The sequence below is a fragment of the Argopecten irradians genome, chromosome 9 (assembly GCF_041381155.1).
Source record: "Argopecten irradians isolate NY chromosome 9, Ai_NY, whole genome shotgun sequence".
Taxonomy (NCBI): domain Eukaryota; kingdom Metazoa; phylum Mollusca; class Bivalvia; order Pectinida; family Pectinidae; genus Argopecten; species Argopecten irradians.
This window is the reverse complement of record NC_091142.1, coordinates 37,820,018-37,843,402: the sequence shown is the minus strand read 5'-3', so window position 1 is coordinate 37,843,402 and position 23,385 is coordinate 37,820,018. Positions and strand designations below refer to the sequence as shown.

The following is a 23,385-nucleotide window of genomic DNA, read 5'->3' as shown; positions in this document are numbered from 1 at the left end:
CGATATCTAGATTCTCTAATCAGGAAGGTTGGACGATTCTAGATTCTCAAACAGGAAAGGTTGGACATTCTAGATTCTCTAAATCAGAAAGTTGACGATTCTAGATTCCTAAATCTAGAAAGGTTGGACTCTAGATTCTCTAAATCAGGAAGGTTGGACGATGTCTAGATTCTCTAATCAGGAAAGTTGGACGATTTCAGTTCTCTAAATCAGGAAAAGTTGGACGATATCTAGATTCTCTAAATCAGGAAAGGTTGGACGATATCTAGATTCTCTAAACCAGGAAAGGTTGGACAATATCTAGATTCTCTAAATCAGTAAAGGTTAGACGATGTCTAGATTCTCTAAATCAGGAAAGGTTGGACGATTTCTAGATTCTCTAAATCAGGAAAGGTTGGACGATGTCTAGATTCTCTAAACCAGGAAAGGTTGGACGATTTCCAGATTCTCTAAATCAGGAAAAGTTGGACGATATCTAGATTCTCTAAATCAGGAAAGGTTGGACGATTTCTAGATTCTCTAAATCAGGAAAGGTTGGACGATGTCTTGATTCTCTAAACCAGGAAAGGTTGGACGATATCTAGATTCTCTAAATCAGGAAAAGTTGGACGATATCTAGATTCTCTTATTCAGGAAAAGTTGAACGATGTCTTGATTCTCTAAATCAGGAAAGGTTGGACGATATCTAGATTCTCTAAATGAGGAAAAGTTGGACGATGTCTAGATTCTCTAAATGAGGAAAGGTTAGACGATGTCTAGATTCTCTAAACCAGGAAAGGTTAGACGATGTCTTGATTCTATATGTCAGAAAAGGTTGCAAGATGTCCAGATTCTCTATACCAGGATTTCAAGCTAGAGAAGATGATGTTTTGGCAGATATGTCTTTATACATTAGTGATCATTAATTCATTTTGCTTCCCTATTTTCCACCAAACGTTGTAAAATGTAAAAAGTATTATTTAACTATTTTATTGTTCTACCATGGGTTCATGATATCAATTTTGACTGTGGTCCCCCCATGATAAACATATTGTTATTTTGCATTGAGATACTTTAAGGTCAGCTGCATATTCTGTGTTGTTCAAATTCAAAACTTTTCTTTGTGGTTCGTGCAAGATTTAAAGGTCAAAAGTAAGAAGAAATACTTAATTTCTATAGTTGAGTTCGCAAACATTCATTGTTAGAATAAAAAGAAAACGTTGTTGTAGTCCTTGCCTGAGAAGCATCCCGGGTACTTCAGTTTAGGAAACATTATTTAACACTCTAGAGTATAGGTTACTGTGACTTTTGTTAGTTTTCTCATTGAATACTAATTATAGAAGGAAATAAAAATTTTGCAACCACGTTCACTCAGTTTGAGTCTGCTTGAGTGGGTATGGCAGACCCAGACTTGTCGTTGGATAATAACAAAAAAAGGGTCACATGGGTATGTTGAAGGGTACAGATATCATTTACATGTACTGATTTAGGGTATAAAAACCCCATTGATTTGAATGTTTCGTGTTGTTTTACGTCTTATAAAGAACCATGACAATTTGAGTACAAGTGGAAAAAGCAAATTTCATATCATTTCACGTAATGGTATGATATTAACTCGGAAATTAAGCATCAACGAAATATCAGCATGGAAACTCTATATCAAGTACAGAAACTAAAGTGCATGCGAACTAGGGTATTCATTAACACGCATAAACGACCTTATTCATCTATTTAAGGCTGAAGAGAAATGTTCATTGATCTTAGATTGTTGTCATTGCTTTATTATGTGTGAACGGTGACCTGATACTTGACCTTGTTTACATTTCTCTGATTACTAACCACCCCTTACCTAAAACGCGCAGTTATGATTTAGAAATTATCAACGAATTTCGCAATCTACTATACTGGGAGAAAGGTCACCTTGTGCTTGTGTTTGAAAAATATTATGTCGGTTCCATAAGATGGATTCAACCCGGAACAATTAACTAATCGACCCCCTATCACAACACTGGCAGCGACATGTTTAATCTGCCGGAGAAAAGACGGGTAGAAATTCTACGCTCATTTCCCTAATGTTAGTATTGTCTCTGATAGCTTTGCACGGTGAAGCCGACAGCGTGTTAAAACAGACGAGCTAAATGTATCGACCTTCCTGACTATCAGCGTAAATCATCAGCATATGGTTTCATGGCAAATACCTACGGTATGCCATTGTATATCGTCTGTCTCATAGCAAGTGTGATGGCGGTATGATAGTGTCAAAGGTCATTTCCGGTCGGTTTCATTAACAGTAAAATGTGATTGGTTGATGTTTTATTGAGAACATTTTATTAGTTGATATTTCATCTTCGTTAAAATTTTACTGGATGATGTTTAAAAGGCGACATAATTTGAATGTTGTGTGGTTTAGTTTCGTGGGAATAGGTGATAAATGCCCGGTTCGATGAGAAGTAACAGTCGCAACATATCACTTTTTTAGTAGTGCTCTTTTTGTGCTGTTTTTTTTTTTATTAATTTCTGTCGATCATTATATTGTTCTCTGCTTACACGTATTCCATTGTTCTAAACATTATTAAGATTACAATGTAATGACCTCAAACAGCAGGGATTGATTTCGAAATTCAATATTCACGCCACAGAGATAAGATTTTAGTCACATTACCCAAACACAGGCGACAGCAATGTCTCTGCCTAAAGTCGACACTAATTCACAATTCATAAAGCAAGCAATAACAGTATCAATATAATTGGCGTCAAAAAGATCATAACAAATATGAAATCACTCCCAGTTATTTATTCACTTTTTAAAATTTTCATTTCAAAATTAGCCATGCAGACATTTTATACTATTACTTTGTTTACGAATGGATTTAATTTTTCCCATCAAGAAAAAGTGTCGATTTCAAACAATGGTCGATCTGGTCGACTTACCTAAGTTTATATTGTGCCCCAGTAGATAAATATAATATTATCACTATTTAATTCTTTTCAACTGGTAAAAATTTTATAGGCGGAAGGATACCTTTCCGGCTCAGGTTATAACTGTTGTCGGTTTTTAAATAGTTCTTTAAGTACAGCACGCTTCCATCTCATTAAATACTTGAAGAAGTACATGTTCAGAAGAGTTGAGTTGTTTCCTGAAGATTGAACATCCTATCAGTTTAATGTAGTAGGATCTAATCGTGATTTCAGTGACGTCTGTCAAGTTATCTACAGGGTGTATTATTGTCGTGTGTTGTAAGTACACTACTGTGCCATAAGTATGGAAATAAAGTCCCCCCCCATTGAATTTACTGCTTTTTCACCCTTTGATTTTTTTTTAATATAACAAAGAAACTCAACTTGGTAAAAGAAAACATACTTAATTTTCTTTTGATATAACCTCCATCTTAAAAGAATGGAATTTTTGAAACCAGTTGACGAGACAACATTTCTCTCCTACTAACGTGAACTATAGATCATTTTGTTTTAACCGGTTGCAATTTCTTATATCCATTTCAAATACATGTTTTTAATGTGAAAAAGCACAATATTCAAAGTAGAAATTGAAGTAAGACACAATATGTACATCATGTGTATCGGCCACACGGAAACATACTGCAGACAATACACAGTGGATTTCTCCATACAGTCATATTATACTTACGTTTATTTACTAAAACTACATATATGTATAGTGCTACCTTACCGAACTGACATTTCATTCCCAGACGTTGAGCACTAAGAGTAAAATTTTATCTTGGAATAAGTATTATACAATACAGGTGCTTGTCGTGTTAGATCATCATGGTAACACAATTATAGTGGGACGTTTATCCTTTCTCTCTTAGACTAGACTGTTTAATGTGAAGTAAACCGCCCTTACCTCCGCGACTTATCTCACAGACTATTGATGTCTCTAACACAGCTTCCAAGGTATTATATTTCATTCCTCACGTATATAACACACAAATATCGTTTCAAATGTTCAAAACAATTTTCTTGAAGTCAAATATATCCATGTTAGAATTATCCTAGGGGAACAAGAACAGGTGCAGTCAAGTTGAGAAAATATCTAATCTGGCAAAGATTGGAATATATCCAAGATATATGTGGTTCGGTCACTTTTCCGGTTGTAATTTGAATAGAATATGTCGCATTGGGAGACAAAATATTTTCATACGATGTTTTACGATGACAAACAGAGAGTTAACACCGACATACGCCCGAGCAGTGACGTATATATATTACCTCGTCCCAGACTATATCAACGCCCCCGGAGACCAAATATACGACAGCATGGACCTGAAACATTCACTTGTGAAACAACGACACCAATGTAGTCACTCACAAAGCAGACGGCATAAATATTCAAAGGTGAACATATTCACACTTAACGTGACCCACAAAGCAGGTGACAGCACTGATGTCACTCACAAAACAGGTGACAGCACTGATGTCACTCACAAAACAGATATCTCTGACGTCACTCAGAAAACAAAAATATCTGACGTCACTCATAAAAGAAACGACATCTCTGACGTCATTAACAAAACATATGAAATCTATGACATCACTTACAAAGCAGATGACAACACTGACGTCTCTCACAACAGACATCTTTGACGTCACTCCACAAAACAAACAACACCTGACGTCACTCACAAAGCATTTAATATCTCTGACATCACTCATAAAACAGACATCTCTGACGTCACCCACAAAACAGACATCAATGACGTCACTTAGAAAACAATTTATATATCTGTCGTTACACACAAAGTAGGTGATAGCATCCTATATCACTTACAATGTAAGAAATATGTATACAATACTGACGTCACGAAACAGAGTATTTTACAATATTTATGCACCCAACAAAAATGACGTCACTCAAAGGGCAGTTGACACAAATAATGTCGCGTCACTCAGAAAGCAGACGACAGTAATAGCATTGTTGTAACTAGCAATCATAGAACAGCAAAGTCTTCGTTAAAAGATAGGCGACATCACTGCCAGGAGCAGACACTAATCCACACCTCACAAAGCAATAACATCTTTCACCAACAGCTGTGACTTCACTCTCAGTGAATATGATTGTTTTAAATCTTAGACATGGTCCTATCGAATTTTCGAATACATTGTGCCTAAATAAAAAGAAGAATAAAGTTTATACTTTGTATATTTTTGTAAAATAGAATTTCAGAACCATTTTAAGAAGCGTTTTGAATAGTGGTTGGCATTATTAAGTAAAAGAAATCAACTAGAAAATTCTATTACTGATCATAGATCCTAAAAATGATATTTCAACTTTTTTCAATACTTTCGAAACTTTTAAGAAATAATTTGCGTTTCTACAAAACAAGCCCCATCAGTGTAGTAATGGTCATTTAAGAACAGTGGTGTTTGTGTTGCCTCTCTAGGAGGCTGAGGCCTGATTTCGTCTCCTTGAAACAATCTGCTTCTATCGTCTTGTGTATAGTACTTTTAAATACAAACAGTAGGGTTATATTGACAGTCAGACAACCTGCTTCAATCGTCTTGTGTATAGTACTGCTAAATACAAACAGTAGGGTTATATTGACAGTCAGACAACCTGCTTCTATCGTCTTGTGTATAGTACTGCTAAATACAAACAGTAGGGTTATATTGACAGTCAGACAACCTGCTTCTATCGTCTTGTGTATAGTACTGCTAAATACAAACAGTAGGGTTATATTGACAGTCAGACAACCTGCTTCTATCGTCTTGTGTATAGTACTGCTAAATACAAACAGTAGGGTTATATTGACAGTCACACAACTTGTTTTTCAGGTCTCAATGTATTGGAAAAAACGTAATTGAAAATTTGAAAGGCATCCTTGTAGAATTGGAAATTGATTTAAGTCTGCCTTTGTTTTTCGAGAATTGGAGACTAAATGCAGAGTAAAGTACAGGTTAAGAAAGGATTGTTGTTATGGCAGGTAAAGTGTTGAAATACATCACCGCCTTTATATGTAGGGGAGAACGTGCCAGGAGAGTCGTCCATACATTGAGTTTGGCGATAATGTAACGAGATAGCAGGTACGATTTGCTTCTCACATGCAGAATTTGGTTTATAAGGGATCGTCAAAAGCATGATTTAATCCAACTTTATCATATGTAACCGAATGGCAAACATGTTTTTAAATATTACGAATTTTTACTATGCATCAACAATTGCTTATGAGAGTTATCGCCTAATAAAACATGGTCATGCCATCACATCTGGAGCGGCCAGTGAAAGACGGGGATGAAGGGAACCTTAATATTGACACTATCCATTGTTATCAAGGAGGGACTTACATGTCTAAATACATGTGATGAGATTCCATTCAAACATCGTCACTGTTTACCTTGTGATACCTACACGACTGTAAATTCTACCGAAGTACGTTTGAGTAGGCGGACGAGAGGCGTGAAATTTGTTTACCAAGCATTTTGAGATATGGGTAAGGATCTGTATGGCAACTGTTGCCAGCGCCAAGGACATGCTAGAAATAATTCACTTGTGTTTAAAATCACATGTCCATGTGTGCTGTATTGAAGTTTCCCACCCACCTAAATACCTGTTATACGATGTTAACCAAATAAATCTCATCATCAAATCAAAATCGGACAAGCCTGCTCACGGAAGGCTATAACATACATGCATCTTAGAAATAATGTGTTTGGAGAAAAATATTGTTCATCCTAAAAGTGGACATCAAAAAATTAATTGGAACACACATGATGTACTTGTCGGAAAATGTACCCCAACAATTTGCGGATGTACTTGACAATATCAAATGTTTTTATCCTTTTAAACTTGAATAAAGTTTAGCGTGTATTAACAACTGTTTCCTGAACGCATCAAACGTGTAGTCCTGGTTTTATCGAGAAAGATGTCGGAAAATTTGATATACGATCTACTAGTGAACAATCTGAAGTGATAGGTGGGATTCCGTGGTGGAACAATGTACATATTTTAATGGGTTTCCCGTATGTTTTTCAGACTTTGCTCTGTGTGTATGTGTACAGGGTTATGATTGCAATCAGAATTGCTTTAATATCAGTATAGAGGACCCGCATAAACGCATGTGATTGATTTTCGGAAGTCAAATTCGCATCTCGAGACGAAACGTTGTCGCCACATCTCCCTCACACTCTCGTTCGTAGTTTTACTTAATCTATCCGTAAAGCTATTTTAATCAAATAAATCCGAAATAATTGCGACCGTTCCGTAAATGTTTTGCTATTGTTTTGTTTCAGATATAATCTGTTTGATTTTCGAAAATTAAGAACACCAGTCGAAATGTATTTGAATTGAACGTGATAAAGTCAGAAAGTTTTCCTATGCCGTTCCAGAATGCCGCCTCAACCATGGTACTAGCTTTATAAGAACAAAATACTTAGATCATCAGAGAACGTCACTGACATATAGTATGACATGTGTATTCACAGTCAGAAGTTTGAATTATCCCACATTCCGGTGATTGTGACATCACAAAAACACGTAAAAATATGACGCCACGTCGTTTTGGTATCTCGGAGTCGGCATTTTATATCTTGGGATGGCATATCTAATCCAGCTGTTCGATGATACATTCAGTCAACCATTTTGATACTCTACCTAATTAAACAGCGCATTGATACAGTCGCTACATCTTATGATATTCAAACACTATAAAATAACCAATCAAATTATTTGGTGATTTGTCAAATCAAATTAACTTTATTTGGATGAATTGCACATCAGCTAAAAAACGCTGATTTTATTTTGCGATATTTTCATTAATTATCTACACTGTGATTTTGTTTTGTGATGTTTTTTTTTTATTAATGATCTATTTCTGATTTTCAGACAGGAGGTTAAGAACTGTTGACGCGGCAGTGGATGAGTATAGATATTCCATATCCCAATTTTATGTTATAAATCAGTGATAAACGACGCAATAGATTTCCGTTTACCTGGTCCATTGTCTGATTGGTTCGAGTTTTTACCTTTCTTCATTCAGTATGATAATGGACCCAGTCCTGTCTGCACGTGTCACTTTCAAGGCATCGATTAGTTAATTGGTTCGATCAATGTATTGTATACATGTTTCAATAATATAATAAACGACTTCCGTCATTAAAGTCGTCACCACGTGCTCATTTGTCATAAAAAATGTCGATTTGATTTTATTTCTCAGTCGGGCAATACACAATATAAGCGTCAGGCTTTTAGAAGTATGGGAAAACATTGGCGGAATTGTGCCGACATGTTTTGAACGGATCCATGAACGACACATTATTTAAATGTCAGTTTCCCAGTTAGGCAAGCACCGTGGTGTAAAGTATCCGTTTAATGGGCTTCAATAAAAACAAAGCACAGATGGAAAGTTTAAAAATGAATGAATTTGTTATAGGAAGATTAGTGAATGAATGAATGAATAAATGAATGAATGAATAAATGAAATGAATGAAATGAATGAATGAATGAATAAATGAATGAATGAATAAATGAAATGAATGAAATGAATTGATAAATGGATGAAATGATGGATGGAAGGGATAGATGATTGGATAAATAATGGGTGGATGGATCGATGGATTGATGGATAAATGGATGGATGAATGGATTGGTGGATGGATATACGGAAGAATGAAGGAATGGTGAGTAAATTGATAGAATAAATGAATCAAACAATTGTGCTGAAAATAGCATCATAATACTGGCAGTATTCTTTAACATGAATGGTTTGTGTCATGTAGCAATGTATATAAACATCATACATACTATAAATATAAATATCATGACATTGATGTCATTGGTGAGAGTATTTCGTCTGTGTTGAAGTGACACAAAGTAATTAATCAGTTTTGTGTAAATAAAATTCCAAGAGTGTGTTGATGATAGTGCTAGAATACCCTGTTTAAAGAGAAAATGTGTTAAAGTGCAGAGAAAGTCGTTTTGTTAAATGTTAAAAACAAGACGCATTATCAGGGAACTAAATACTTTGTTTTCTTTATATAAGAAAACTATATATAATTAGAGAGATATTACATGTCTAACGAGTTTTTTAATCAGGGACCTCTAGAACCAGTATGGTAAATTCTAAATCATGATGACGTGACACTTTAGACATCGTAACGCTCAATTGCCTCATATGGCTAAACCCCAAGAGACTCTAACCGTTAGAAGCTCTGAAATACATTGACTATTTCGACGGAACAAGACCATTATGCCAGCGAATAGCTTCTTTTAAACGTCGCAAAACACATTGTTCAAAGACTAGAAGTTCAAAATAAGATCACTTTAAAACGATTCAAACGTACAGTGATACCTTGTACTTTTCAGAAAAAGGGAGCGCTTGCCAGTTTTTAATGTTTGCTAACTGGTCTTGAATTGTTTTGACGTTCATACGAAAAATTTGTATTCCTCTGGAAGAGAAACACACTCTCATTTAGTCTGTTTAAACACTCTTAGCACCCCATTTGTTTACCCGGTGTGCTGTATGTGATATTTAGGTAATTGTAATACTAGCTGGATCATTATCGGATTGGTAAGGACCATTAATGATTGCAATATTTGGGACGAAACACTTGGCTGTATTCCCTCCTCGCTTCTGTAGCGTTTTGTGTTTACATATCCCGAAAAACCGCCATTCGCCGGGATCCCTCTCCCCGGGGACTGTAGATTTATAATTATTCTCCTAGAATTTATATCTAAAAATCGATTTGAAGAATCAGTTATGGCCATTCCGATAGAATGCCTCGGATAATGATTTGTCATAGAAAGTCTGGGAAATCTCATCCTGACGTGAGATAGCTTACACGTGACCACATGGGATAGCTCCGCAGTAAATACACACCTCAAGGAATAGCCCCGCAGTAAAGTTATGCAAATTCCAACCATCATGTCTGATGCGCTTAGACAAGAGTGGCGAAATGCCTAATATGTTTAATAGCTTTTTCCATCTACACCAGAAGAAAGCAGGAATTTTATATTTTATAAGTTAGCCCATTACGGGTTAGATGTATGAAACGATGAAGTCAGGCTAAAGATACATCGGACGGCCTCCCCTTATAAAGTCTTGGACCAGGGTTCAGAAGTCCTGTGGACGAGATTTGATCTAGATTTCATCTTTAGACCCACCAACGTTTGTATCATGGTGAGTTTTAATGTCGACAAGCTAGAACGGTCCTTGGGAAATCCGGCATTGGGTCAAGCCTCATGAATATTATTTAAGCGATAGCATTTTAACAGGTGCTTGTTCCTATTTAGACACAAATCTGAGATGCTTTATTTGATTTGTAGAAGATAACGTCCAGTTAACACTGAAGTCAAGTTGTATGTCATGGCGGCCTCTTGTGCCTCTTGTGTGTGTTAAATTCGCGTGTATGGTGAGTTTACTTGTTTGTTTTGTTGCCATATCGATGGACAAATAACGACGTATAGTGATGTCCCACTGCATCGTACTGCTGACATCTCGGACACTCCGTGCTGTATAAGACGTATTCTGTATATGATATAATAACGGACAGAATTGTCGACTCTATATAGCGCAATATCATTGTATGGTAATCTTGGCACACTTTGGTTGATCCGTGCTATTATTAACGTTCCGTAAATCATATTTCATATTTAAAAGTGTTTAATTTCACACAGAAAATAGATGGTACGAACTGACGGCGTTCTAGAGCATCAAAGCATTAGTCCTGCGTCATGTTTGTTTGATAGCATCAATACAAACAACAGACTGTCTCTATTATGTATTAGAGAAAATAATAAACCACGAATAGTTAGATCCTTGATATAAAACAATAAAACAAAAGTTCATGAAATTACCAAAAACAATGTAATGAATAATTAAAACGTAGGAACGGTTATTAAATGATAAATAGAGAATCACTTATGTTTTTAGACGAACCCAAGACAAGATATTCATAAACAAAGCATCGTAAGGAAAGCGAGGCTTTTTGTAATGATAAGAACACTTCCATCTTTTGCAATTGAATAAGTGTATTTTATATGATTTTGTAAGAATGGTAACGATTAAGTAAAGGGTATTTGAATTATCTTCTATAACCATTTTGGCGTTTCCAAAGTCTACATTTCACAACGCTTGCCTAATAATATGATTTAGAATGCCGATATACTTCGTCTTGTTCGCAACATATCCACAAGGACGTTTTAATTGTTGGCAATATACATTTGTGTGTAATTTATCGTAAAATTTTGTGATTCATAATTCGAACCGGTTGGTAGAATTTCACTTTGAGTTCTGTTTCAACCATAATTTTAATTAAATGGACCAGTAGATGTAAAACAAAACCACACACGTTTTGAAACGTTAATGATTATGAATTTTTTAACATGAAACATAATATATATAGTTAGTGTAAATAGATTAAAAAAAACGGCGTCACCATTAACACTACAACTTCCTATTCTAATTCATTTATCATACTACATGTACATTATGTAAGGGACTCTCCGGAAAAAAGCACTTGTGTGATACACTTAAAACGTTATGATACGGGAATACTGTGATTTGATAAATTCAATTAATATTCCTTATCAGATGTGGAATATTATCTTTTGAGAACATTTTAATGTCAACTCTACAACGAAAATAAAAACTTAACGTGAGCGTAGGTTAGTTTCCTGAATTAATGCAAATCTTGCTTGTAACGAGTCTTTTCATTGGTTTAGAATTGTTGTCATTATCTAATTACGTAGAGATGCCATCGCTGTTTGTAACGTCACCTCTGATACGCCGACATAACTTAGAAAAAGAGTCCGTCAAGAACTGTAAAACATTCGATTAACTGACTGATTCAAGACGATAAACTAAAAATATATTTCACATCTACAAAAATTTGTACAAAATAAGAAAAAGATGACTAAGTTCGAATTTTGAACATAATGTTTTCAGATTTGAAGATTCGAAGAAAGTCGGTATGATCGTATATATATAAATGTTGGGTTTTTTACCGGAAGTTATACATGTATACAATTGTAGGCTTCGGATAATGCGTCTTTTAATAATAATGCTTTAAATATATATTAGATTCCATTAATCGTCAAATGATAATAACTATTCAAAATCATTTAGAACTAGTATTTCCTTGGTTTAGAAGATTATCAACAAATTTATTTTATTTAGTATCATTTAAATACATACAACCTGTACTTATATTAGTCGACACAGCTGTTGTGATGTTCTAAAGCTCATCTGTAATGCGCAAAACCGGAAATTGGACGTCTTAATCGATGGAACTGAAGATCTGAAAATCCTAATTTGTCTAAAATATACGCCCGGGAATAGTGTTTACACCATAATCCAATAGACCTGTTGAGGTGACTATAAACCCTGGTGTAGCTAAACTATGGTGAAATACAAAAAAAAAACCAACTTAGCAAAATCAATGCGGGGTTCGAATTTTTATTTGCAGACAAGTGATGTTCCTGCGATATTTTGAAAATGGTGTATGTAGGGAATCGCGGAGCAAGTGTGAAATTTTGAAAATTTTTTCCAATACTTGCATCGTTATATGAAGCGTTTTAAAAATTTCTATATACATCAACCACAACGAGATGTATTAGGCAATAAGTAAATATTTGATAAATCGTTTTCACATTTACCATGCACAATGGCGTAAGGTTAGTTATACTTCAGGAGTGGAAAACATAACTACGATCACCCTCTTTTTTGTTTCTATAACTGTGTTCAATTTTGTCCAAATGCGCATGATTAATGTAAAATGTAGCATGTCCTGTATGATCTTGCAACGTACTAACCACTTACCAAATACTACTACCTGTAAAGTATATTGACAGCGGTGAATGGAGGATATCTAAACCGTGATCAAACGTTCACGCATGCTCTGATAAGTTCTAGTCAAAATAATGAAGAGATTTCATTGATGACGAACCATATTGCAAAGGCAAGTATCCCTAGCTTTAATATCTCTTCAATACTTAAATTGTGATGTGTGACAGTCACGCATGCGTCGTCATCAAGTCCCCATTCAATCTCGTCATGTACCAATCAGTGACATTCGACACGTTAAAAACGAATTTCGTGTTCGGAAATTCCTGCACATACAAAAATCGCATTAGGGAGAAATGAATAGATACATTACGCATTAAGTAGACATTATATGAAAGGAGCACTCTTTAATCCTTTAATTAAGATCTTCTAACAAAGATGAATGAGGGTATTGCGTCGAAGTTCAAACTTATACAAAGACGATATTAGTTATGATTGGGATTACAGGGCCTTGTGATATTGTGCGTGTTGGGCCCAGGGGATTTAAGGGCGAGGCAGGCCGCTTATAAAGTATCAACAGTCGAGAGGCGATCACTTTGATAACGAGGCCGTTGTTACACTTCGGCGCATGCCCAGTTCCCGGTTTTTGTCTCGTTATTGTTTTCTGAGCTTTTGCAGCCGATTAATGACACGTGTAATATGTGTGTTACTGATCAGATGATTATCAAAGAGTATTTAGTCTGGTATCGATACTGATACCATCAACACAGATCACAGTACTGTCCTGTCATTGTGTACTCTACCTGTAAACATGAATACCGGATACTACTAATTGCCCATGCGTGAGCGTTCATGGATGTTTATTTAACTGGTTTTGTTTAATTACGCACTCGATATTAATCACGGCTATATAATCATACGAGTTAGTATATCAAGCGCGCGGGTCACGATGGTATTATAAACATTATCTATACTCGGTGATGGATTATTTGACAGAAGCTCGTACTGCCAGGCTTTAAGACCACGCATGCGTATCCAATACTAAACTGAGAGGATGAATTCCTTTGGTTTTTATATCTATTTTATATAAATGTTGCTGGAAGCCGGGCCTTATCAAATTAATATTGATTCGTAAAGACGATTGGCGACTTGGTTGTGTGATGAAAGATCAAGGCGGCGATAATGATGGTCAAATCCCCGTCATTTTCAACTCTCTCCGCTTTGTAGCGAGATGTAGAAATACCAGGGGACAGTGAATTTTATATGAAGCTATATATCGGGAGCTAGTGAGTTGTGTCAGCGCGTGTGTGTGTTCCGCGCCCTCTGCGATACTCCTACAAAACTACTGCCGTAACCGGCCTTACATTCACATGGAATTTATCTTATCAATGGACAAAGTCATAAGCGAGGCAGGTAGGCTCAATTTTCATTTCATTTTTTGTCAATTTCAATTTTATTTATAATTATTCGATAGTGTACCACTTGTCGAAACTTAGGTTTTTAAAGATATGATGTTTACTGATTTAAAATGACTTGCTATGTAGTACCGGCAGGAAGACTTGTATATGACTATATAATGTAGATGCGATAAATGACATTATAACAATTTCGCTTTATAAAAAATGACATTTTTATTGACTAATATAAACGTAATAACCTTTATTTGTTCTAAAAAAATTGCCTGGCTTCAAAATAATATATAACATAAGTACATTTACTGGCGGAATACACTGCGACCGAAAAGTAGGCGGAGCTGGTCTTCACAATGGGCCCCTCCGATGGATACTTTCATGGGTAGGCCCTACCTCTGGACATTTGTTGGTAGACCGTCCACCCAAGTGGACAAAGCGGAGTCATATGGTGTCACCCATGTGTAATAATGATGTTTTGTGCTGATAACGCCACCTGTCACGGAACACATGTTACGGAACACACGTCAAACAAAAACAACAAGTCGCTAATTTGTTTACTGGTAATTAGTAATTAACAGCGATTCATATCGGGGACATGGCCAGATGGTTCCGGCGTACACAATATCCTACCATGATGAGTCCGGGGACCCCCTAGCTGTTTTTATCTACTGGAAGTAAAAGTAAATGATAATTTAACAAACATAATCTTCCAGATCTGTCTATTTGTCATGCATAAATAACCTAACACCCGATCAATTACACTCGTTGTTACAATTACCTATACATAATGTATTGCGATGAGCTGGCGGGCGGTTGCTTGCTCGTCCAATCCACCCGGTGCTGCATAATTGATCGGGTTCATGGTAGGCAGAGTAAACGGCTCCTGACAGCCTGTCAGTAATGCAATGATTTACGGAGAATATCCGCAACTTTTTTTAGCGGATATATTAATTGAGTGTTAAATTCAAGTAATTTTATGAAAGAAATTGGAAATTTTTTATTGAATAAATAAATATTTAAAAAAAAAATCCACCAATGAATATTATGGATTATACTCGTAATGAATTCTAAAACAAGCAGAAACAACTACATCACAACCGGAGTCAAGACAATATCATTTGACTTATCTTTTTTCATTTTTTATGAATACATATATATCTAAAATGTTTCTTATTCCAAATAAGTCAAAATAAAAAAAGCAAGTTTTCCTTATCCATTTTTTTAATTGTCTTTTTTTTAATCTAAACATTTAAAATAATTACCAATTTATTATTTGGAATTCTCTGTTAATCTATAGCACAGGCTTACATACTGGAAAGTACTTACTGAGTTGTTACTTGTTTGTTACATGTTTTAGAAATGATAAAATTGAAATATTAATTTCCGGAAAGATACTTCACGCCTTTTTGATATTTTAATTGCTATGTCTGTGAACATATATTTCGCCTGAACGGTTTCTATTTCATATGCATCTATTTAAGGATGCTGTAAATAGCCTACTGTATAACCGCATCAGCGGGCAGACAGATTTAGAAAATACAACCGAATTATCTAATAAAATGGACATTATATGGGGTTAATTTTGTTAACTTACTGTCCCGGCGCCAATAGATATCTGAACCACAGGGTTGATAACCTGAATCAGTTAGTATACAACGATATTAATATTAAAACAATCCATACACAAAACACGTGTAATCTTGGGCAGCCCGCGTGGCTAGAGCGATGAAGGCTGGGTAGAATGATACAATTGGAAAAATGTATGTAGGTAACAGTGAGTGATGTACGTGTGTATGTAGGTAACAGTGAGTGATGTACGTGTGTGTGTGTTGTGTGTGTAACAGTGAGTAATGTACGTGTGTATGTAGGTAACAGTGAGTGATGTACGTGTGTATGTAGGTAACAGTGTGTGATGTACGTGTGTTGTAGTAACAGTAGTGTACGTGTATGTGCATGAGTATGTACGTGTGTATGTAGGTAACAGTGAGTGATGTACGTGTGTATGTAGTAGTAACAGTGAGTGATGTACGTGTGTATGTAGGTGTGAGTATGTACTGTATAGTGAGTGATGTAGTGTTTAGGTAACAGTGAGTGTATGTAGGTACAGTGAGTGATGTACGTGTTATGTAGGTAACAGTGAGTGATGTAGTGTGTATGTAGGTACAGTGAGTGATGTACGTGTGTATGTAGGTAACAGTGAGTGATGTACGTGTGTATGTAGGTAACAGTGAGTGATGTATGTGTGTATGTAGGTAACAGTGAGTGATGAACGTGTGTGTATGTAGGTAACAGTGAGTGATGTACGTGTGTATGTAGGTAACAGTGAGTGATGTACGTGTGTATGTAGGTAACAGTGAGTGATGTATGTGTGTATGTAGGTAACAGTGAGTGATGTACGTGTGTATGTAGGTAACAGTGAGTGATGTACGTGTGTATGTAGGTAACAGTGAGTGATGTACGTGTGTATGTAGGTAACAGTGAGTGATGTACGTGTGTATGTAGGTAACAGTGAGTGATGTACGTGTGTATGTAGGTAACAGTGAGTGATGTACGTGTGTATGTAGGTAACAGTGAGTGATGTACGTGTGTATGTAGGTAACAGTGAGTGATGTACGTGTGTATGTAGGTAACAGTGAGTGATGTACGTGTGTATGTAGGTAACAGTGAGTGATGTACGTGTGTATGTAGGTAACAGTGAGTGATGTACGTGTGTATGTAGGTAACAGTGAGTGATGTACGTGTGTATGTAGGTAACAGTGAGTGATGTACGTGTGTATGTAGGTAACAGTGAGTGATGAACGTGTGTATATGAAGGTAACAGTGAGTGATGTACGTGTGTATGTAGGTAACAGTGAGTGATGTACGTGTGTATGTAGGTAACAGTGAGTGATGTACGTGTGTATGTATGTAGGTAACAGTGAGTGATGTACGTGTGTATGTAGGTAACAGTGAGTGATGTACGTGTGTATGTAGGTAACAGTGAGTGATGTACGTGTGTATGTAGGTAACAGTGAGTGATGTACGTGTGTATGTAGGTAACAGTGAGTGATGTACGTGTGTATGTAGGTAACAGTGAGTGATGTACGTGTGTATGTAGGTAACAGTGAGTGATGTACAGGTGTATGTAGGTAACAGTGAGTGATGTACGTGTGTATGTAAGTAACAGTGAGTGATGTACGTATGTATGTAGGTAACAGTGAGTGATGTACGTGTGTATGTAGGTAACAGTGAGTGATGAACGTGTGTATATGTAGGTAAAGTGAGTGATACAGTTGGGTGATGTACGTGTATGTAGGTAACAGTGAGTGAGTGTGTATGTAGTGATATGTAGGTAACAGTGAGTGATGTACGTGTGTATGTAGGTAACAGTGAGTGATGTACGTGTGTATGTAGGTAACAGTGAGTGATGTACGTGTTATGTATGGTAACAGTGAGTGATGTACGTTGTATGTAGGTAACAGTGAGTGATGTACGTATGTATGTAGGTAACAGTGAGTGATGTACGTGTGTATGTAGGTAACAGTGAGTGATGTACGTGTGTATGTAGGTAACAGTGAGTGATGTACGTGTGTATGTAGGTAACAGTGAGTGTGTGTACGTATGTATGTAGGTAACAGTGACAGTGATGTGTACGTGTGTATGTAGGTAACAGTGAGTGATGTATGTAGATAGTGAGTATTATGTAGGTAACAGTGAGTGATGTACGTGTGTGTGTGTAGGTAACAGTGAGTGATGTACGTGTGTATGTAGGTAACAGTGAGTGATGTACGTGTGTATGTAGGTAACAGTGAGTGATGTACGTGTGTATGTAGGTAACAGTGAGTGATGTACGTGTGTATGTAGGTAACAGTGAGTGATGTACGTGTGTATGTAGGTAACAGTGAGTGATGTACGTGTGTATGTAGGTAACAGTGAGTGATGTACGTGTGTATGTAGGTAACAGTGAGTGATGTACGTGTGTATGTAGGTAACAGTGAGTGATGTACGTGTGTATGTAGGTAACAGTGGTGAGTGATATACGTGTATATATAGGTAACAGTGAGTGATATACGTGTATATATAGGTAACAGTGAGTGATTACGTGTGTATTAGGGAACAGTGAGTGATATACGTGTATATATAGGGAACAGTGAGTGATATACGTGTATATATAGGGAACAGTGAGTGATATACGTGTATATATAGGGAACAGTGAGTGATATACGTGTGTATGTAGGTAACAGTGAGTGATGTACGTGTGTATGTAGGGAACAGTGAGTGAGATACGTGTATATACAGGGAACAGTGAGTGATATACGTGTGTAGGTATGTAACGGTGAGTGATGTACGTGTATATATAGGGAACAGTGAGTGATGTACGTGTAGATATAGGGAACAGTGAGTGATATACGTGTATATATAGGGAACAGTGAGTGAGATACGTGTATATATAGGTAACAGTGAGTGATATACGTGTATATATAGGGAACAGTGAGTGATATACGTGTATATATAGGTAACAGTGAGTGATATACGTGTATATATAGGGAACAGTGAGTGATATACGTGTATATATAGTTAACAGTGAGTGATGTACGTGTGTATATAGGGAACAGTGAGTGATATACGTGTATATACAGGGAACAGTTAGTGATATACGTGTGTAGGTAGTAGTAGGTAACGGTGAGTGATATACGTGTATATATAGTTAACAGTGAGTGATGTACGTGTATATATAGGGAACAGTGAGTGATGTACGTGTATATATAGTTAACAGTGAGTGATGTACGTGTATATACAGGGAACAGTGAGTGATATACGTGTATATATAGGTAACAGTGAGTGATATACGTGTGTATGGTAGGTAACGGTGAGTGATGTACGTGTATATATAGTTAACAGTGAGTGATATACGTGTATATACAGGGAACAGTGAGTGATATACGTGTATATATAGGGAACAGTGAGTGATATACGTGTATATATAGGGAACAGTGAGTGATATACGTGTGTAGGTAGGTAACGGTGAGTGATGTACGTGTATATATAGGGAACAGTGAGCGATATACGTGTATATATAGGGAACAGTGAGTGATATACGTGTATATATAGTTAACAGTGAGTGATATACGTGTATATATAGGGAACAGTGAGTGATATACGTGTATATATAGGGAACAGTGAAGATATACGTGTATATATAGGGAACAGTGAGTGATATACGTGTATATATAGGGAACAGTGAGTGATATACGTGTGTAGGTAGGTAACGGTGAGTGATGTACGTGTATATATAGGGAACAGTGAGTGATATACGTGTATATATAGTTAACAGTGAGTGATATACGTGATAATATAGGGAACAGTGAGTGATATACGTGTAGTATATATAGGGAACAGTGAGCGATATACGTGTATATATAGTTAACAGTGAGTGATATACGTGTATATATAGGGAACAGTGAGTGATATACGTGTATATATAGGGAACAGTGAGTGATATACGTGTATATATAGGGAACAGTGAGTGATATACGTGTATATATAGGGAACAGTGAGTGATATACGTGTATATATAGGGAACAGTGAGTGATATACGTGTATATATAGGGAACAGTGAGTGATATACGTGTATATATAGGGAACAGTGAGTGATATACGTGTGTATATAGGTAACAGTGAGTGATGTACGTGTATATATAGGGAACAGTGAGTGATATACGTGTATATATAGGGAACAGTGAGTGATATACGTGTGTAGGTAGGTAACGGTGAGTGATGTACGTGTATATATAGGGAACAGTGAGTGATATACGTGTATATATAGGGAACAGTGAATGATATACGTGTGTAGGTAGGTAACGGTGAGTGATGTACGTATTTAGGTAATTTGCAATGTTTAATGTATATTTTGTGTATTTCGGTAAAAAATATTATATAACATATGTTTTTAATCTCGGATGTTTTTCTGTTGATAATTGATTAGTGCTATTCAGCTATGGTGGATTCGATAGACATTTATACTGAAACAAACACCCAATATCTATTGTTTGCTGTCTAGACCACCTTTGGCCTGTAATACGTCGGGCATTTGTTGGAATTGACGATCCCCTTATCACAAAGTGCCTTGTCAAATCGTATCTCTAACCAGCAAATGGATATTGGATATTTATAATGTCTTCACAATGTAAGGAAATAAAATTAAAAAAAAAAAAAAAAAAAAAAAAAAAAGAAAAAAAGAATCGTCATTCGTATGCCATCTTTCACATTTAACGTATACTATATGCACCTTTTTGATTGACACTTGTGGGTATTTGAGTAATTAATGTTGAAGTTCATAGAAATGATCTTGCTACATGTTTAAGCATTCATAAAATAAGAATTTTGATATTTCTTAGTTTTATTATAAATTTTAGTATTTGTAAAAGCTAAAATAAAATTTACATAAATGTCCTTTTTGCAATATCGTGTGTATCTTTAAATAAGCAAACTGATGGTCATTATGAAATATATTTATAATTAGAAAAATAAGAACTGAAAAAAATCATCGATATCAAAATGATAATAAACTGCGAGTTTGATAATTACTACATTTGTTGTATCAATAATAGACAATATGTCATACCATTACGTATTGTCTGTACAGTAAAACCTGTCTTAGCGACCATCTCTGTATCAAGATCACGCGCTTAATAAGACCGCTTTTTGCGGTTACCAAATAGCCAAATTTTACGTTTTGATCTGTGTATACAGATAATTTGGCAATGAAGACATTTTTATGTCAAATAAATAGTGTTTATATACAGGTTTGTCCGAAGAAGTATATTTCTGTAATATATGAAGGATAACACCTTTGCATACAGGAAAGCATGGTTATAACGAACCTCTAGGGACCAACGAAAGCTCTTCGTTTTAAGCGTAGCTCGTTATATATAAGTATCTTATAGGAATCTTGATGAGGAATTAAAGATAATGTAGTACGTAATAACCATGAATTCACTGTATGGTATGTCCGTTATAACCATGAATTCACTGTATGGTTTGTCCGTTATAACCATGAATTCACTGTATGGTATGTCCGTTATAACCATGAATTCACTGTATGGTATGTCCGTTATAACCATGAATTCACTGTATGGTTTGTCCGATATAAATATGATTGACTGTATGGTATGTCCGTTATAACCATGAATTCACTGTATGGTATGTCCGTTATAAACATGAATTCACTGTATGGTATGTCCGTTATAACCATGAATTCACTGTATGGTATGTCCGTTATAACCATGAATTCACTGTATGGTATGTCCGTTATAACCATGAATTCACTGTATGGTATGTCCGTTATAACCATGAATTCACTGTATGGTATGTCCGTTATAACCATGAATTCACTGTATGGTATGTCCGTTATAACCATGAATTCACTGTATGGTATGTCCGTTATAACCATGAAGTCACTGTATGGTATGTCCGTTATAAACATGAATTCACTGTATGGTATGTCCGTTATAACCATGAATTCACTGTATGGTTTGTCCGATATAAATATGATTGACTGTACAGTTAATCTGAACAGTAATGTACATAGATGTATGTGTACTTGGGGTCAGTTTTACCAGCCCATTCATTCAGACTACAAATGTCATATCGGTACTGTTTAAACGTTTCTCAGAGTTGTTTTCCGACCGAGCTGATAATGACTTTTCGAGTATGTGCAAAAATGACACCCGCTTATCTCCCCTGGGTGGCTCTTCAGCCAACAGAAATCAGAAACAGTACTTAGACAGGGGAACTATAGACACCAATTAATGGAGCTGCCTTCCTCTGTTTACTGATATTTGATTTGTCGATCAGGGGCCATCCAAAGTCAGTCACACACATGTAACACCTTAAGGAATAAACAAAGCATTAAAATCTCGTCACGGACTCGCGGATGTATACATCCATCTTTTTGCTATTGATTGTACTGTACTGTATGGTACTGGAGGGATTCCCTATGGTAGCAGTGTTCAGGTCGACTTATGGCCGAATGCGATTTTTATTAGATCCAGTATTAATCATGGAAGGTAGGGAATACAGCTGGGAAGGGCGGGGGAGCAGTGGAAGGTAGAACTAGGAAGGATGAGGAACAGTGGAAGGTAGAACTGGGAAGGGCGAGGAACAGTGGAAGGTAGAACTGGGAAGGGCGAGGAACAGCGGAAGGTAGAACTGGGAAGGGCGAGAAACGATGGAAGGTAAAACTGGGAAGGGCGAGGAACAGTGGAAGGTAGAACTTGGAAGGGCGAGGAACAGTGGAAGGTTGAATTGGGAAGGGCAATAAACAGTGGAAAGTAGAACTGGGAAGGGCAATGAACAGTGGAAAGTAGAACTGGGAAGGGCGAGGAACAGTGGAAGGTAGAACTGGGAAGGGGGCATTGGTTTGATGAAACCAAAATAGGGATGGAAGCGAATCTTTTCCCACAGTTTCGTTTACTCATTAACATTGCTTATACCTTTACCCTTTCCATATTTGGAGCTAACAATGAATTCCTCATTACTATGCCGGAGATTAGCAAACGTTTAGACAAAACAATTTTTCAAAAGACACCAAAATTAAAATGATAATAAGAATTCCCCATCCCCCCCCCCCCAAAAAAAAAAAAAAAAAAAACAAAAAAAAACCACAATAAAATAACCACCCAAATAAGACGAATTGAATAGACAGGATAAGGAAGTTGATATACCAGGTATGGTTGTTCTATATAGCAATAGATGTCGATATACCAGGTATGGTTGTTCTATATAGCAATAGATGTCGATATACCAGGTATGGTTGTTCTATATAGCAATAGATGTCGATATACAGGATGATATGGTTGTTGTTCTATATAGCAATAGATGTCGATATACCAGGTATGGTTGTTCTATATAGCAATAGATGTCGATATACCAGGTATGGTTGTTCTATATAGCAATAGATGTCGATATACCAGGTATGGTTGTTCTATATAGCAATAGATGTCGATATACCAGGTATGGTTGTTCTATATAGCAATAGATGTCGATATACCAGGTATGGTTTTCTATATAGCAATAGATGTCGATATACCAGTATGGTTGTTCTATATAGCAATAGATGTCGATATACCAGGTATGGTTGTTCTATATAGCAATAGATGTCGATATACCAGGTATGGTTGTTCTATATAGCAATAGATGTCGATATACCAGGTATGGTTGTTCTATATAGCAATAGATGTCGATAACAGTTCATGTCTATAAGTTCGTCATATACA

General features: G+C 36.2%; 1 protein-coding gene and 1 long non-coding RNA gene across 2 annotated transcripts in view; both read left to right on the top strand.

Moving 5' to 3' along the window:
• Window positions 1-8,094, top strand: part of LOC138330971 (uncharacterized) — a 47,480-nt gene extending 39,386 nt beyond the window's left edge. Inside the window, exon 3 of the long non-coding RNA XR_011209637.1 lies at window positions 7,820-8,094. This is a non-coding gene — a long non-coding RNA (uncharacterized lncRNA). The remainder of the gene's footprint in view (window positions 1-7,819) is intronic.
• A 5,364-nt stretch (window positions 8,095-13,458) lies between these two features.
• Window positions 13,459-23,385, top strand: part of LOC138332254 (uncharacterized) — a 36,187-nt gene continuing 26,260 nt past the window's right edge. The window contains exon 1 of the mRNA XM_069280274.1: window positions 13,459-14,129. The gene's annotated coding sequence lies outside the window, so the exon portion shown is untranslated. The remainder of the gene's footprint in view (window positions 14,130-23,385) is intronic.